The 12962-nt window shown below is 36.6% G+C and overlaps 1 protein-coding gene across 2 annotated transcripts in view; it reads left to right on the plus strand.

Annotated features, from left to right (window-relative positions):
* Nucleotides 1-12962, plus strand: part of LOC129746956 (prohormone-3-like) — a 169585-nt gene that overhangs the window by 17564 nt on the left and 139059 nt on the right. The gene's annotated exons all lie outside the window — the stretch shown is intronic.

The following is a 12962-nucleotide window of genomic DNA, read 5'->3' on the forward strand; positions in this document are numbered from 1 at the left end:
GGGTCTTAGACGCTTGCGACTCAGATGAATCCCGACGGTGACGTCATCCTACCCGACTCGGGTGGCTCATTCAACGGCGACGTGAGACCACTCTACCCGAGAGTACTCCGCGACGTGAATACTCTTCCCCCTACAAGTTCGACTGCGGAGAAGGTCTTGTCTTATTCACACAGCCTCCGTCGCAGAGGGCGCGTTCGACTCGGATACTCCGCGACGATAACGATGGAAGTATCCTACACACAGACGCGCGACGTACCTAGCAGCTCGGCATACGCAGAAGGTAAAGTCTTATCTTTGTATGCTTTACTGCCAGGGTCGGACGCACACTACTCAGGTGCTCCCCGACGAAGGAGTCACCCTACACCGGTCGCGGACTGGTGCTGGTTCCAACTCCTCTGCAGGGCAGTCATGATCCGCGTGAACCCATCGCTGACCACGCGCCAAATGTTGGCATCCTCGCACATCCTCTGCACGATGTTGTCGGCTGTCGTGTCTGGTCCGCAGACGGCAAGCATGTTAGCACGTACCTCTACGAACCTTGGACAGCTGAACACTACGTGCTCTGGCGTCTCTATTATATCTCCGCAGGTTAGACAGGATGGCGAAGCCACGTGTCCAAACCGATGGTGGTACTGCATTAAACATCCGTGACCAGTCAGGAGCTGTGTCATGCAAAATTCCACCTCACCATGTCTTCGATCCATCCAGGATCCGATATTAGGGATCAAGCGATGGGTCCACCGGCCATGTTCCGAGCTGTCCCACTGGTGCTGCCAGTTGGACAGCGAGGTCTCTCTGGCATGTTTCCGCACGTCGGGCATGTGCCTGTTCTCGTAGCAGAAGGCATCTTCCTCTAGCAAGACCGAGATGGGCATGACCCCCGCCACAACATCAGCAGCTACCGAGGACACCGTTCGGTATGCGCTGATTACACGCAGGTTCATCAGCCGCTGCACACTGCAGAGCTTTTGCAGATTGCACTGCCTGCTCAAGGCTGCCTTCCAGGCTGCCACTCCGTAACGCAGAATGGACGAGGTCACACTCGCCAGGACCCTCCTTCTGCTGCAGCGGATTGCCGAGTTGTTCGACATGGCCCGTGAGAGGGCTGCTGTCGCCATTGCTGCTCTTTTACAGGCGTAGTCGACGTGAGCCGTAAAGCTCAGCCGGTCGTCGATCATCACCCCCAGATATTTTACCGCACGTTTGGACTCAATTGCGCACGGTCCAACTGCGATCGTCCCTGATTGTGATGAAATCAGGTTGGTGATCAGCACCATCTCGGTCTTGTGGTGAGCCAGGCGTAGGCTCTTGGAGCGCATCCAGTTTTCCACCTTCTCAATAGCTACTGTGGCGAATAGCTGGACTTCCTCAGTTGACGGGCCCGATGCCAGAAGAACTACGTCGTCGGCGAATCCCACAAGTCTCACTCCTGTGGGGAGACGCAGTCTCAGCAGTTCGTCGTAGACGATGTTCCACAATACCGGGCCAAGTATCGATCCTTGTGGAACCCCTGCCGAGACTCTCACTGTTTCCAGTCCCTCGCTGGTCATATACTGTAGTTTTCGGTCACGGAAGTAACACTCCACCATCCTACAGATGTATGCCGGAATCCTCATGTTGATGAGCGACGACGCAATCGCTGCCCAACTGACGCTGTTAAACGCGTTCTTGACGTCGAGAGTGACCACTGCGCAGAACCGATCTCCTCTCCGTTTCTTCACCCTGGCTTCATCTGCCTTTTCGATGACCAGTCGAATGGCATCCACCGTACTACGACCTTTCCGGAAACCGAACTGTTTGTCGGAAAGGCCGTTCGCACCTTCGGTGTAGAGCTGGATCCTACTCTGTAACACCTTTTCCAGAACCTTGCCAGCAGTGTCCAGAAGACATATCGGGCGTTACGCTGATGGTTCACCAGGTGGCATGCCCGGTTTTGGCAGGAGCACCAATCGCTGCCGCTTCCACACATCTGGGAAGACCCTATCATCCACATACTGTTGCAGTGAAGACCGGAACATTTCGGGATGTTCCATGAGCGCAGCCTTCACTGCCACGTTAGGGATGCCATCCGGACCCGGAGCTTTTTCAGCTGAAGGGACTTAACGATGTCGCGCAGTTCCTCCAGTGAAATCTGCTCCTCTTCACTCGTATCCCAGTCGAAAGGGACCCTCGGCCATGTCACTTCCTCGTGCTGTGAGAACAGCTCGTTAACGATCTCACGCAGTTTTATCGCACCATGCGGTGTACACCACTCAATTCAGCGACATATTTTACACTTAATCACTTGGTTTTTGTATTTCGTATGTGAATTGCTCGATTGTTACAGTGTTTACAGTTTCATTCATTCTAGTTAAAAAAAAGCGACACGGTTAGCTAGAGGATGAAAAAATCTATCAAAAATGATCATACATGATGAAAAATTGTTGGATTGCACTTTGTTTGACTGCATTTCTTTGAAAAATATCTTATGTTTAGGGGATAAGAGGCTAAATGAGCCACTTGTCGTAGTCAAAACAAAAATTGGAGTGTACCGATCGATTCAGTCGACATGGTATGGTTTTTATGGCTTTTTTGTTGCAAGGTAGATTGCAACAATCGGAATATAACTTTACACGCTTAAAAATATGAGAAATCGAGCAAAATGAGACGTCAAGAGTCATTTAATCAGAAAGCGGAAAGAAAGCGATTCTTCGTGTTTTTTTGCAAAAGAAATAATAGCTTTCTAGAATCAAGTACTGTTTAGGGTATCGTCACAGTAATAGGTACCTTTTTTTATCAAAAGTCTCTACTGTGCAATGGGGTAATATTGATCACCGGGGAAACTTTGATCAACATGAAATTTTTCCAGATAATCATCAATAACAATACAAAAGTTAAAATATCTCAAAACTTTTTTTTACGTTTAAAACCTATAATTTGAGTTCCAAATTCTTTGTGTTTAGAAATTTCAAATGTAAAGAAAAATATAATTTCAAAATATTGAAATATCTGTTTTTTCGAAGGCTCGCAGACAACCACCCTTCCATATGAAATCAAAGCGTTTAGAAGCAAACATAATGATTTATGTGAGAGTTCAATTTTTTTCTTAGTTAATGTATAGTTTTGGTGCAGTTTTTGTTGAAGTTTGAGATAAATTTTTGATATTTAAAAAAAGGGACATTTTTCAAGTGAAACCCAGTCTAGGACAAAAGGCTTGAAACTCTATCAAATAGTAAAGCTTGAAGGTACAAATTAAAAAGGGGATGGTGCGAGGGCCCAGGGAATTGAATGAAGGCAAAGAAAAAAAAATTTGCCCCTCAATTTATGCAGCATCATTGTCCATCTTTCGATTTCAATTGTTGTTTGGCCTTGAGGACCGCGATGTTGTTTTTTAACCGTGAAAAAATTGGAAACAATAAATTCAGAAGGTGTATTGTATCCTTTATTATTAAAAAACTCGTTAAAACCGTCAAAATAGAGACTGATCAATGTAACCCACAAAGCATCAAATTCTAAACAGAGATGAAATCAATTTTTTAAATCAAATTAAAATTGTCTAATAAATTTCTGCAACCATGTTTTACGTTCACAGGAGTCCGGTACTGATTTTAAAAATTTGAAACATGCCACATTCCCCTTAACGAAAAATATTGAAAAAAAAGTGATCAATCTTACCCCGGATTACGGTACCAATCTTGACTTAAAACGGATGCCAAAATCTCGAAAACTAATCCCAGTTCATAACTCTCCCTCGGTTTTCAAAATTTTCTCACTTGATGATTGTATTTGTTTTCAAGTGAGATTCAACACATTACGGAGGTTCTGATTCCATTTGATAACAATCAAAAGTTTTTTTTTTGTTTTCAAATTTTGAATTCTGTATCCAGTTTAGAATTCCTGATTTTCAGTTTGTTTCAACATAAGAAATTAGGAATGACGAGTTATTTTAATAGCCTGGTTAAAATTTGGTTTTGCATTTCATTCAAAATAAGATTCATGATATTCGAAGCTCATATGCATTTTCAATAATAAGTGTTTAGTTTTAGGAGTATAAAAAAAAGAATCTAGAAACCATCCTGAGCTTTTGTTATATACATATTCTGACTCGAGATTCTTAAACATCACTCTCATTCAGAAATCAAACATTAAAAAGATTCAAAATGGCGATCTAGGATTTAACACTCAGAATTAGATTCATCATCCCAAGTTCATATTCTAATTCAGATTTTCAAGTCGGAATAAAAATGATAAATTGATCTCAAGAATTCGGATTGGAATCCATACCTTAAGAAATGAAATGAAACATTCAAGAATGAATCAAAACTCACTCATTGGTACGTATTTCAATTCTGATCTGGAATGTTTATTTTTTTCGTTAATTTCCAAAATTGTTATTAAATCCGGGAAAAATTCAAAATTTAAATTTTGAATTTCAGTTTAAAATTCAGATTACGCATTATTAGGTATTTAATATTTATATTCAGCTCAAAAATAAGATGTATAATCAAGATAAAAAAAAATTGAGATGACTGTGATTTGTTGAGGAATTCAAATTGCACGAAATGGTAGACTTATTATTTTGATTGTAAATTCAATTACAAAAAAATCAAAAAATTATCTAAATCAGTTTATATCAGTTCATCAAAAATACACAAATATAAGGTAACATTTGATTTTTTTTGCAAGTGTTGTTCAATAAAAAAAAAATTCCATAAGATTTCAATTCTGGAATTGATTTTTTCTGCAATATATAAGCTTATACAGAAACACACATATGAAAACCGCCCTCCCCCTCATTTGTATCTTCCCAATCGAAGAGGTTGGAGTCCCAAATAATCATAGAAACCTGTCTCGTGCCCAAATAACCACCCATGTTAAATTTGGTTCCATTTGCTTGATTAGTTCTCGAATTTTGCAAAAATTAATGCATGGAAGCCCCTCCCCCTTTTCAATCTCCACACTGGAAAGAAGGAGGAGTCTCAAACCATATTTTAAATATTCATCTTACCCATATTCCCTCGCATGCCAAATTTGGTCCCGTTTGCTTGATTAAGCTCTCCTCCCCGCTTTTTATTTCCCCATTGGAAGAAGAGAGGGGTAACAAACAATCATCGAAATATTCATCTTACAGAAATACATTCCTAAGCCAAATTTGGTTCCACTTGCATGGTCAGTTCTCAAGTTATGAAAACTTATTAAATTGATTTGAGAAACCTCCTCCTCCCTTTCAGGGATAGGGAGGGGTCGCAATCTATTATAGAAACCTTCCCCGGTCTCCAATATCCCCATCTGCCAAGTTTCACGCAAATCGGTTCAGTAGTTTTCGAGCCTTTATTGAACAGACAGACAGATATTTATAAATAAAAATAGAAAACTTAAAACTTTTTAACATCTTTCAATTGAAGTTCTCCATTTCAAAATTTCATTTTTAATCGCTTAAGAAAAAAATGAGCATAGATTTCACTTAGCCGCGCTGATTCAACGATTTGTAGAAAAATTCTATTTCATTAAAATACTGAAGTTTCGCCAGCTGCTACACGGTGCTAAATTTATTCAAGAATCAAATAATCACCTACATAAAAGTAATCAATGGAGTTGCAATTTTGAGTATTGGTCAGATTTTTGAGTGAAATTCTCTTGTGTGCAACGCCCAAATGTAAAAAACCGAATCATCGATTCCTGTAATGATATTTACATTCATCGTGTGTCGTATAATCGATGTATGTACATTAGACCGCTGCAAGTTTTGTAAGGAAATTTCAAATTCTTAAATTTTTACCCTCCTATAGCTTTTTTTGAATATTTTTGCTGCCAAAAATAGCAATAAAAATTTTGGAAGCGATCCATTCAGTCCTAAATTTGGGCAACGAGTTTTAATTTTGTATGGAAATTTGTACGGAAAAACAAAATTTTTCATTCAAAAATCGCCAGAGATGTACAGAAAGTTAAAAAAAATCAACTTTGGGTGAAAATTTCCTTGGTTTTTGAAGTACAATTCATGAGAACAAAGCAGAAATTTGACTTGTACCCCAGAAAAGTTATTCTATGTTATACAAAAAAAATCAACATTATTTTTTAAAATTTTTGAGTTTTGGTCTGCACATTTGAAAGCTGTGTAACCGTTGGATGGAAATAAAAAATCTCATAAAACAGCATTGCATTGCAGAAAATTTGTTGATTTATATAACATTTTGAAAAACATTTCATGCAGTTATTAACAGCTCAAGCAAGCAAAGTCTGCCATCTTTAAATACTTTTCAATGGATTCAGGTTTTTTTTTATTTTGAAATGGTTATAACTTATTTCATGAAATTCTTAGCTGCTTGTCGTGTGAATAAAACACGAAGCCTAAGAATTGTCAATACAAAAAATCAAAGACCGATTTCATTTCATCCTCATTTGAATTTTCTGGATGATAATATGTGCAAAAATTTCTTCTTCTATACAAATTTTCATACAAAATTGAAACGCGTTGCACTAACTCAGGATACAACCAAATCATCTCAAAATTTACTCTGATGTTTGGTGACCCAAAAGGCGTCGAAAAAACATATGGGAGTAAACAATCTTTTTTGCAGCTGTCTAATGTACTTACATTTATCTAGAAAGCCAGAAATCGTTGGTTCAAATCCTGAACAGTTATTTTTAACAATATTTCCTTGATAAAAATTCTCGATTTTTCAACTCCTTCAAAATTTCAACCTTTCGTGGTACTCGTTAAATATCCATAAACTTATATAAAATAAAATTGAAAAAAAAAAGTAAAATAAAATAACCTTTTTCTAAAAAAGACTTTTTTGACATTCCAAACAACGTCTCAAATATCATAGCTCGACACAGTTTGCATTTAATATTTGAATGCTCATTGTTACAACTTCCAAGCCTCAAGCGGCATCTGGCATTCAGAAACCTTGAAATGATGAATCTGGAATCTGTACCTACCACACGGGGCGCTTCTTGTTCTGCTTTCGGTTCCATTCATCAATATTATCGTTCTGCTGCTCGTTTGTAAGCACAACATTTTCCAGAAATGGCACATAAACATCATAACAAAGCAATAAATTCCATTTCAGTAGAGAACCTACCTAAATACGCGGTAGAACGCATTCGCGACGAGCAAAACAACAACCTGAGAGATCAACTTGTTGTTGGTTACAAATTTATGCCTATCGCGGGATAAAAAAAAAATGAATGGAAAGTAGCCGAGTTTGAGTGGATTTTTGATGAATGGATGAGACTGGAAGTAAATTTAAAAAAACTGAGCTACAAAGTATGTATGATGGAATTTTCAACAAGTTCTCCGCAATTGATAGATGGCTTGCCGTGTCGGGAGACTTATTTACTTTTTTTGTGAATCAAGCTCGGCATAATATATTTTTCGTTTAACAAAAAACCATAAATACCGGGTGTTTAATTAAATTTATACCCAATAGGAGAATTTAGAACTCAGATTTTAATGAAGAAGTACATTTTCTTCCTCAACCTACATAAACAACAGCCTATGGCTTTGGAATTATGAAAATCAAATTTTGTATCATTTCGCACAAGGAACGAAAACTTTTTCCTTGTTCCTTTTAAATCCAACGCTACAGTGACAAAATTCAACGAGACAAAAGCATAACCAAGCATGGTTTCAACAGTTTATTTGGCTTCATTTAAATTCACCCCTAGAGTATTTGCGCAATTTTTGCATACCATGACACTCGGCTAAGGCTTGGCTGTCGTTGTCGTTTCAGACGTAATATGCTAAATTACATTAGCATACTTTTCGGGAGATGGTGCTTTTTTTTCGCATTCAAACGTCGTTTCATTACTTGAATCATGGGGTAGTTTTCTTGTTAAATTTTTCTGAATTTATATTTTCACCTAAATAACTTGAGAACTAAAATTTTTAAGTATAAACACATTTTTAAGGTATAATTTCTAAGCAATTTTTTTTTTCTCGAATTAAGTCACTTTTCACATTTCATCACTTTTGACCATCCTGTTTTTCTTGAAAGAAAATGAATTTTCCTGATCCGGCAACCAACAGATGTTTAAAGATGTTCGAGATGTTTGGCTTGGGTCACGATTTTTTCTTATTCGGAGTGCAGTCCATTTTCGGGAAGGTGTACTGGGATTCAGTCTTGCCACAGGTGGGACAGCAACAGTCAGATGTTTCTGCTGGAGCTGCGTGCGACACATTTGTCACCGACAAGATCGACACGATCAGCACTAGAAAAATGAGGAACCGCATTGCTTAGGGCTTGAGGACTACCAACTGAGCAAGTATGGTTGTCAACTCTGCTTAAGTACTTTTTTCAGTGTGTAAAACTATAATAAACGCTAATGAACGGCATCTGTTCATGGAACAAAAACCGATTGACTGTAAAAAGTACTTTCCTATTGCAGAAAAATGATTTTTCACTGCTGCAAATATCAATAATGTTTGCTTTTCCTTTTTAAACAAAGCTGTTATCAAGGTAACCAATCAAAAAAGTGAAAACAAAAACATATTTGATGGACAAGTGTTGTTCTGTGCATAGTTATTCACCCACTTTTTAATATGGTGGTAAGCTTACGAAGTAAGTTCAAATTGTATAACTACCAGACTTTGTGCTTTAGCTCTGCATAAGTTTGCCAGATTTTTTCCAGTACGTATCCGGGCCGGATAAATCCGGATAATTTTAAATACAAACATGGCAAATTCCAGGCATTTCATTTCATAATTGACGACCATAAATCCGGGCATTATCCGAGCAAATTTTGTCCAAACCCAGAAATCACACAAAAAATCAAGGAAATAGTTTAAATAAAAATTTTTTCACTAAAAAGTTTCATTTTTGGTAAACATTTAGAGATGTTCCGAATATTGACCTTAACTATTCGGCCAAACGAATATTCGGCTGGATATTTGATCGATTATTCTGCTTAGTTTTTATTTAAAATACATAATAGATTATTCAAAATTCAATTTTCTCTTCCATCTGAATGCTGCTCATTATTTTGAAAAGATTATTTTCAAGAACATGTGTAAAACATCAAATCTTTTTCAAGTAGGTGTCTCTCTGATTTTCAAAATATCACCAATAACTGAAAGGACATCAGACGAATTGTTGCTTCTAGGGTGTTTATCACCCAAGAGATTGGGTTTCAGTGAAATCTGGAACAAAACATGTCGAATGAGGTGCCAAGCAATTTCAAATTGCTTATTTATATGATATCGAATAAGATGAAGGTTGAATTTGAGTAAGATAAAGGTTAAAAAGAACGATGATCTTCAACCTTTATTTTATCATACTTCTTTCTACCACACGTATCCACAATTCTAGAAGATTTTTTGGCAAATTTGTAGATAAAGCGCAAATTTGTACAAAATTTAGGCATTATCCTTAAACTTACAAGATGAAAAATTAAAAAAAATATCTCTAGACCATGGGTGGCCAAACCGTGGCCCGCGGGCCACATGTGGCTCTCCGCTGTCTTTTTGTGGCCCGCAAAGCTTTTTCCACGATTGTTCTAAGAATTGAATAATTCATTTAAAAAACACCTAGGTTTTAATAACTGCGTTCGAAGCAGCAAAAACAGAGATATTTTCATATTCTTCAAATTTCACAATATTTAACACAGTATTTGTACTATACATTTACATTTGATGCAATAAACGTAAGTTGTTTTGTCTCCTAACTAAAATTTGGCCCGCCTGTTGAAAATGTTGGCCACCCGTGCTCTAGACTCTTCCAGAAATTATAAGCACACCTAAGTGGTCTTACTCCGGAGAAGAGAAAAAGTATCGTGCACAAGTGGTCTACCGTGAGTGGAATCTCATAGCGAAAATTGGCCAAAGAAGAGGATGTGAGCGTCGGTCCGGACAGCTATTAAAAAATACGGTGAATATTGCACATTTCAAGATGAAGATGGTTTAAAATCTGGTCCTGCTATCGACAAAAAGGTCAGGAATGCCTACAAACGGAAACCATCAGCTTCCGTTCGGGATGTGGCGAGAAAAGTCGGGACTTCGACGTCTCACGAATCCTCCCTGGGCCACAATACTTCACTGTACGCAAGGATAAGGATATCCCTGAAACGGAGAAGGCCATTTTTACCGAAAATATTGGCAAAAAGATGATAGTCTGGCAAGAAATTTGCGGCAAAATATCTAGCCCGTACGTCACATCGGAAACAATTAACACCCAGAACTATATCAAGGAATGACTCTAGAAGCGTTTATTGCCGATGATCAAGCAGCATGATGGACCCGTCAGATTTTGGCCCGATTTGACATCATGACACGCCCAATAATGGAGGCTTTTCGGGCATTGACCAATGTAAAGCTACGAAAATACATAAAATCAGCTGATGACATCGGAAAAATTAAAAAGAATTGACCAAAAGAGGTGAAAAAGGTGGATAATGCAACTGTGCAGAAGCTTAAGATGGCTTATGATTAAAGATTTTCATCAAACAAGAGTACAGTGTTGGGTAGGACATAAATAATGATACAGTGTAAAATAAAAATAAATAAAATAAAATAAACAAAATAAAATAAATAAAATATATTAAACCATTTTCTTTTATTATGAAAGTGTGCTTATAATTTCTGGAACAGTCTATACTTGAAATTTGAAGTTTATATTGAATCACAGCAGCAGTGTTTAAATCGTACAAGGGCCACTGTTTTCAACATGGGAAAACTTTTGAATATTACTCCACGTGGAACAGAGGGCATGCGTTACCAATAATGGTGTTAAATAACCGAAACGATTTCAATTCAAACGGCGGTGGTGCATAAATTTTGGAGCATAAGGTATCGATAATAAAATTTTATTTTCAACTTTTCACAAATTGATGTGTTGCAACGCAAACATGGGTTAAGTGAGCTTTTTATAAAATACTCATGGAGTAGATACTCTAGATTTTGACGGGAGCTAGTATTCGATAGATTTTCAATGTATGGCTTATCTTTCTATTTGGCTGCTCAAGCTATATGTGTTCATATTTTTCAGTTCTGCTCTCCCAGTTTAACATAAGTTGAATATAATTTTTTTTCCTTATAAGTTGTTTAGTAGTAGAAAATCATTAATTTAAAACTAACCCTCTAAGTCACCTTTTAAATTCAATTCCATCGACCAAATAAGAATGATGTTGTATCTTGAAAAAAAATTACTTTTTATTGGAATAAACGCAACATAAATGTAATGAATGGATAGATAATAAGCTCTGATAAAGCTTTTTGGTAATTTACTTCATATTTTTGAATACATTTTATGGAATTTAAACTGTTTTCTAACCTGTCGAAAACAAGCGCTGAAAATTCACCTAATAATGTATATTTCGAGACCCATCTTCCATTGTATGTTTATACGGTTTCCATGGTGACAAAAACGCCGTAAAGTAGACAAGCTGTTCCAATATTCATTCATTTGCATACAAAGAAGGTGGCAGTTCTAGTCGAAAACTAAAACTTTTGGTGTCAATAACTGAAATTGATTGTCGAAAACTAGATCATCAAGAGATTTTAGTAAAAAATATAAACTTTTTTTTTGAGACTTTTGGTCAATAAATAAGTTAGAGAGTAAAAAAAAAATCTAATTCATAGAACTAATCATAATTAGGGTGAAAAACTTAAGTCTATTAATTTATGCATGTGATTTTTCTAATAAAACAAGAAAAAAACTGCCAAAAGCTAGGTATTTAATCCCTAAAATATTTTCAAATTATTCTTGCATCGCATTAACATTTATTGAAATCACTTTACGGTATGTACACAATTGATAAAAAAAATTTTGAGCTTATTCTTCAAGAACGATCAACAAAATAAATGTTGGTAAGTTGTCGCCGTTCACAGCTTATATATATGCTGTTGAACGGAATAAGGGAAAAAAAGTACATAAATATTGATTTAAAATTTCGTAATGGCTTAATTAAAATTTCAAGAGATAATCGCTTGCCATTTTTTTCGATTAAAGTCGTTTAAAACTCTTTATGTTATTCGCGACTTGTATCAACAGTGCAATTGGCGGACAGTCATTGAAAAACTTATTCGTTACAACTGTGATCGATTGTTACTTTTGGGCTTGAACTCACGGACATTGAATAAGGAAGCAACTGACTTGCCAACTGAGCTGTATCACAAGCTTTTGCCATTTCTCTAGTTTAAATTTTGTGAGCACTACTACATGGATGGCATTTTAAACTGACATCCATGTAGTAGAAAAAAATAGTCTTTTTTCTTCTTGCATCTCACATAATTTTCTCAATATTTTGTAGCTTGAAAATGTTACTTAAAACATTACTTCGAGCAAATTCATTTTCAACGGTACTGTTTAGAGATTTTCAGTGATTGGTCATGATATAAACAACCGGAACAGCTGCTAGCCTTCTAGGCCAAGGTTTGATTTTCTCCACATAAAACTTTAAAAATTGACAAGGTATACATGTTCAAGCGCATTTTTAAATCTGAACATCATAAAACATTTGATGAATTATTCAAAAATTCAATCAGATAAAAAAACAAAAATTAAACTGTAGAAATGAGAATTCATTCACTTTTGGTATTCGTAGTTTTTTTAAGATTTCGATCCATATCAACTCGGTTTCTGGATTTTGTGTTATTCTCCATCGTGTTCTTGTTATGTTTTGTCGTTTTCAGTTGTTTGTTTGAATTTGTGTTAAAATTTTATGAATGTTAAAAACAAAAGAACATGAAATCTTATTCTGGTGTGTTTTTTTTTCTTAACTTCATTGGCCTTGAAAAAGTGAACAATATAAGGTAATGTTGTTTCGTAAAACCGTTTGAATCAAACCACCAAAATCAAACAGTAGGTATTAAAATCTAACTGTGCCAAAATCAAGTCGGCTCTGTACTAGTAAAGCACATAAACTCGGATTCTCACAAATTTGTTATCAGTTTGAAGAAAATACAAAACAGTTTAAGATAGACACTCTTTTCAATGTTTCCTCATTCTGCTAGCGATCTTTATACATTACTCTCTGGAGCCACC

The sequence above is a fragment of the Uranotaenia lowii genome, chromosome 2, assembly GCF_029784155.1.
Source record: "Uranotaenia lowii strain MFRU-FL chromosome 2, ASM2978415v1, whole genome shotgun sequence".
Taxonomy (NCBI): domain Eukaryota; kingdom Metazoa; phylum Arthropoda; class Insecta; order Diptera; family Culicidae; genus Uranotaenia; species Uranotaenia lowii.